We start from the raw sequence: 6,747 nt of genomic DNA, 5'->3' as shown, positions 1-6,747 counted from the left end.
AAATGTTTTATCTGATTTTATATTGTAAGTATGCATAACAATAGAGACTTTATACTAACATAGTTTGTAATTTAATTTCAAAATGTGTACATTTCATCATAATAATTACAAAACTGTTTATTCCTAGGAGATGTATCAAACCAAGCAAATTTGCTTCTGGTCAATTTAAAAGAAATTATTGATAAATTGCAAGCTAAAAATATTAGCCTTCAAAATCAAGTAAAAAAGTTAATAGTTGAAAATAAGCAATTGAGTATTTCAAACAAGAATCTTTCTAATGAAGTGAATTATTTGAAAAAAGATTTGAAAACAAAACATTTCAAGTAAGTCTGTTAAAATAAAAATATCGATATTTTATTAATATTATAATTTTACTTTGCTTTTTTATACTATATTTTTTATTATTAAACGTTTTGACGAATAATTTAACACAGCAAAAATTATAGTCAAGATAAGAGTCAATATAAATTAGATCAAGTTGAAATTTCATCTACTAATGAAGAAATTGTAAGAAATAGTAACAAATCTGTAAATTTCAAACATAGTAAGTAGATTTCTTTGTTTTCTAACATAAAAAATTTGTTACCAATTGATTTACATAACTAGCTTAAATTAATTGTTTTTTCTTTCGTAAATTAGTAAAAAATGTAATATTTATTTGATATTTTAAAAACTTTGTCTTTATATACATATGTGTAATTTTAAATCAATTTACTATAAAATATATAGGTTTTAATATTTGTATAACTTATCATTTAACAGTTCTGTAAAAAAATTATAACTAAGTAAAAAAAAAAATTTTTACTATAAAAAGACAATTTTTTAATAACCATAAATCTATTTATAAAGGCGAATTTGACATAAACAATCAAAATGAAAATTGTTTGAAAGACATAAATGTTGAACAAAACGTTTTGGATGAGAAAGTTTCAGCTAAAAAAAGTAATTCAAATGAGAAGAGTAAAGATATATACTTTAAGTAAGGATTAATAGATATAACTTTTTCCTAAAATCGAAAACTAAATTTCAGACATTATCTAATTCTTAGCTCAAGATGAAAATTTAAATAAATTTTATGATTTAGTAGATAGCTTATCTCAAACTAGTAATATGTTATTTATCATTTAAAAAAAAATTCTTTAAGTACACGTAAGTAATTATTACAAACTAATAATTGTTTTAATTTATAAGTACTATTGTGTATTTAGTTTTAAACACTATTTTAAGTCCCTTGCGACTGTTTAAAAAATATTATACATATTACAAAATTTATACTTTTAACTAAACAATTTTTTTATTAGATATACTATATACTAAACAGGACTAACAAAACACTGTTTACAGAACAAATGTTCAATTATCGAATATTGACAAAATATTTTCAAGCAAAGGAAATCCTAACAAACACATTAAAGCTCATGAAAAATCAGAAGCATTTAAATGTGATGTTTGCTTGAAAGATTTTAGAAGAAAGTCACAACTTGAAGTTCATCACAGAATTCATAAAGGAGAAAAACCATTTGCTTGTCAAGTTTGTGACAAAAAATTTGCTCGAAAACATCATTTAATTCAACATCAAGCAACTCACAGTGATGTTAGGTCTTTCAAATGTTCTATTTGTCCAGAAGGAAGATATTTCAAAACAAAACTTGGCTTAAACCAACACATGGTATTTCATTTTGAACCAAAGTTTGCTTGCAGTCATTGCAATTATAAAACTCACAAAAAATGTAATCTGATTAGGCATGAAAAAACTCATAACATGAAAAAATCTTGAACTTTCGAAATCATTACTTGTAGTTTAAAATAACTAAACTAAAGTTTATACTGAAAAATTTGTTATATTTACAAATAAATGAAAATTTAGTTTTAATTTTTTGTATTATTTAACTTATTCAAAATTTTGTAGATTTTGAAAACTCTTTTAGTATACAATAGATCACAGTTAACAATTTTATGCGATTTTGTGAATTTTTTTTTATGTGCTATAACAACTGACATTTGGAGATTCTGAAATAATTAATTGAATATTTGCTTAGTTTAAAGTTATTTCGCGGTTTAAATATTTAATTTCACTATTGTTATTGAATTAGTTTTAATTTTAGTTATATATATGCTAAATTAAGTTATTATTAAAAGTTAAATAGATTTTACAAAAGATGTGAGCATTTAAATTTAGGACTGCATTTAATTTGTATAGTTTTGCTAAGTGAACAACTTATTTTTATGGTGTATTTTGATAAACTTTTAAGATTGTTATTATGTATTTATGACGAGTCAAAAGCAATTATATGTTACGTTTGCTTGAAAAAATTTCACATAAGTCACTTTAAAATAAATACATAGAACAAATACATGCGAAAAACCATTAGCTTTCCAAATTTGTGATGAAAAAATTGCTTTAAAACATAATTCATTTCAGCATTTAGCAATTCACAGTGAAGAAAGAAATTTTAAATGTTCTATTTGTCTAAAAGGAGATACTTCAAAACAAAAGTTGGTTGTTCAAACAATTATATGATAAATCACTACAAACCAATGTTTGCTTGTAGTCATTGTGACTATTAAAATCATACAAAATATAATTTTAACAGGCTCCTAACATGTAAAATGCTAAGTTTTCTAAAAATCCATTGTAGTTGAAGGTAAGGAACAAAACTTTATATCAAAACTTTTTTATTGTTGTTTACACTTTTGTTTTGAGCAACATATTGTTTTATGCTTGAGCTGGTTTACTTTTTTTTCAATTTATGTTGGTATTTAAAGTGAACAACAGACAAAATAGACGATTTATACATAAATTTTGATATTATACTTTTTACAGTTTAAAGACTTTTATTTACACATTTTTATGACTGGACTAACACTTTGTTTTATTTTTGTTACTTAAAACTATGTTTTGTTTATAACTATTCTAATGTAATTGTAAATTTGAACAAATTTTGTCATAACTTAAAGGTTTACGTTTATTTTATGATAGAGGAGATATATTATACAACTCTTTTTGTTATTGACAATAAAATTATAAGTCTAATGTACCAATTTAATTTTTTCAAACTATTTTGTTATTTAGCTTTTAACAACTAATGGCTATCTTAACTTTATTTAAAGACTTAAGAAGCTTTTCAGTTGTACAAAATAAAATAAAACGGAAACATTTCAGCACATTCGTTTATATAAATAACATGTTTTGTTCATTTTCAGTTATTAATTAGATACGATAGTATAAATACTCAGTTTTTTGTTTTATCGCAGAAGTAATTGAGTTTTAGTCATTTTAATATTTCAAATAACTAATGTTGTATGTAAGATTTTAAAACAAAAAACTAATAATTGCGCATTCTCATAATATCATTGTTTGGTGTAAATATTTTAGTTAAATAATGCTGTTGATTTACTAATAACTACAGTTAAAAAAAAAAAAATTATCACTGTATAGTTCCATTTTCGTTACAAATAGTAGATACAAAGGTGTTATAGTTAAATTTTGATTTATTTTTATAGATTTAACTATTTTAAATTTAATTTTTGTTAATTTTTTTTTTCAGTTTTCCAAAACAGAAAAAATTAATTTATATTTAAGTTTTTAGTCTACCGGTTTACTAATTTAAATTGTCAATTTTAGTTATTAGGAAAAAGATAAAACATTTATTCATTTTTTTTGCAATTAGTTATATTAGTAATAGTTATTAATGAAGTGGATTTATGTTGGAGTATAAGATGATTCGTTTACATTTAAATGTAATACATATAAGTATTAGTCAAAATTTTTTAGTTGTATTAAAATTGAAATTTAATTTCAATTTTTTTACTTGTGTTAATCTGTATATATTTACAGTATTTGTCTAGATACTTAGTTTATAGTAATAAACTGTATAATGAACTCTGTAACTAAAGCTTTCACTACAAATAGCGGTAAGTCAGTATTATTTTAAATGCTTTTTACTTTGTTTATTAGTTAAATAAAATTTAAAATACAGTTTTAGAAATTTACTAAATGTTTCCTAGTTAAAAAGTATTTTAGTAATTTTGAGACTAAAAAATACATTTGTTGTTTAATATTAAAATACTGTTCATTTAATTGAAATATAACTCTTAGTTTACAACGTTGTTCATTTGTAGACGTATTAAATCAAGCAAGTTTGCTTTTGCTTAACCTAAAAGAAATAATTGAAGATTTACAATGTAAAAACATTCTTTTTAAAACTCAAGTAGATAAATTAACAATTGAAAATCAGCAACTGATTGTTTCAAACAAAAAACTCTGTGGTCAAGTAAATTGTTTGAAAGAAGATTTGAATAGAAACCATTTTAAGTAAGTTTGTTAAACAATGTACAAAAATGTTATGTTAATACCATAGCTATACTTTAATTTATACAATATAATTTAGTTTCTGTTACTCTAAAAAATTCTAAGTTTTAATACAGAAAAACTAATAGAAAAGACAAGAATCAAAATAAATCAAATCAAGTTGATATTTCATCTACTGATGATGAAATTGTAAGAAGTAGTAATAAATCTGTAAATTTTGAAGGTGGTAAGTATATTTGTTTTATTTTGTAAAAGTGAAAGTTTGTTAACAATGGACATACATAATTAACTTAAACAAATTTTTCTTTCCTCATTAAATGGAACATATGATTTAATTTAAATATTATAAAAGCTTTCTTAATATAAATAATTTTTTTTTTTTTTTTGTCTTTACTTTTTTCAGATTTTTTATTTTATATTTATCAAAATTTATTTTATATGTTATTAAACAGTTCTTTAAAAATTTCAATAATTGGTAAACCATTTTAAGTTGTATCAAATGACTGAATAGCTGTCATGTCATCTACAACTAAAAGTAAAATAAATTATTTTAGACGTAAATAGTACTGTCAGTGTCAAAAATGATCAACATTTTAATTGTATGAAAAACATAAAAATTGAACAAGATGATTTGAATGAAACAATTTCAACTAAAACCGTTAACTCTAATGAAAAAAATAAAAGTATGAACCTTTATTAAATTTAAAAATTACAAGATTTTTAAATGAATAAACTAAGTTACAGACCTTGATCTTCAAACTCAAGATTAAAAATTGCAGAAATTTTTTAACATTAATGATAGCTCATTTCAAACTACTAGAACGATTTTTTTTTCAATTTATTGTTTTTCAAAACTTAAGAATCATTTTCAATAGAAATAATGTATACTATTAAGGTAATAATAAAATGTTTACAGAAAAATTGTTCAAATGTCAAGTTAGTGACACAAGGTTTTCTAGCAAAGGAAATCTGAATCAACACATGAAAATTCAAGACGAATCAAAAGCTTTTAAGTGTCATGTATGCTTGAAAGTCTTTTCAAAAAAGTCCAATCTTGTAACACATTCTAGAACTCATACAGGAGAAAAACCTTTTGCATGTCAAATTTGTGATAAAAAGTTTGCTCATAAATGCACTTTAGTTGAACATCAATCAACTCACAGTGATGCTCGACCTTTCAAATGTTCTGTTTGTCCGGAAGATAGATATTTCAAAACAAAACTTGGGTTAAAACAACACATGGTGTTCCATTATGAACCAAAATTTGCTTGCAGTCATTGTGATTATAAAACTTACACAAAACAGCGTTTGAATAAGCACGTAAAAACTCATGAAAAGAAAAAATAAGTAACGTTTTATTTAAACTCGATTAGTTGTATTAAACTAAACAGTAATTTATGTTAAATTTTCTTGGGCGGAAGTTAAAATTTTGTTTTGACTAAAATTATCTAGTATTATGCTCTCTAACATTTTTGAGTTGTTTACATTTTATTTAATTTGTTTTGATTCACAACATAACTTTATGAATTTATCGATTACTGCAGTAAATATTAAAATTTATTATAGCTGTTTATTTAATTTTGACGACTTACAATTTTTATAGCTACATCCACATCTTTTGTTAAATTATTTGTGTTACTTTTTAAGCATATTTTGTTTTACATTAATTTATTGTGAATATATAAAACAAACCAAATTATGTCCTATTTTAAAGAGTTTTTTTTTGATCTATGTTAATCAGACATTATTTTTCAGTGTCCATACTAGATGAAAGTACGTTTAAAAGAAAATTATACTAATTATATTGACTTATTTTAAAATTTAAATACTTTAAACATAACCAACTACGTTAAAAATAAGTATATTAATATTTAAGTTTATTTCTAATATTAACTTAGATGCTGGAATTTTGTCTTCATTACAAGAAAAGCTGATGTTTTGTGTTTTAAAGCTTCTACTTTTATTATTTTACAATAATATAAATACATAGATTCAGTTATTATCATGTAAGTATTTAATTTTAGTCGTCTAAATGTTTTAATAAGTTGTTGTTACATTCTTATTTGTTTTTACTAGTAGAACTGCTAAATGCTGCTTAAATTTTCTACAAAGTGACTCATGTTATAGTTTAATTTATTAGTTTTTTTCGTTTAGATATATATTTTAAGTAATTAAATCTACAATGAAAACTTTTTCTAAAGACTTACTTGCATATGAAGGTAAGTAACACTTTCTTTATTTACTATCACTTTTACATAGTTATAATTATTGATATTAAAAAAGATTTTTCCTGTTTTTATGTTGTAAAGTATGTACAACAATAGAGACTTAATACAAAAACAATTTATTGTTTTATTTTAAAGTTTACACATTATCATAACAGTTACGAAATTGTTTTTCTTTCTAGAAGATGTATCAAACCAAGCAAATTTACT

The sequence above is a fragment of the Thalia democratica genome, chromosome 3 (genome assembly GCF_965202585.1).
Source record: "Thalia democratica chromosome 3, ktThaDemo2.hap1.1, whole genome shotgun sequence".
In the NCBI taxonomy this organism is placed as follows: domain Eukaryota; kingdom Metazoa; phylum Chordata; class Thaliacea; order Salpida; family Salpidae; genus Thalia; species Thalia democratica.
The sequence above is the reverse complement of the archived record's forward strand: the minus strand, read 5'-3'. Positions refer to the sequence as shown.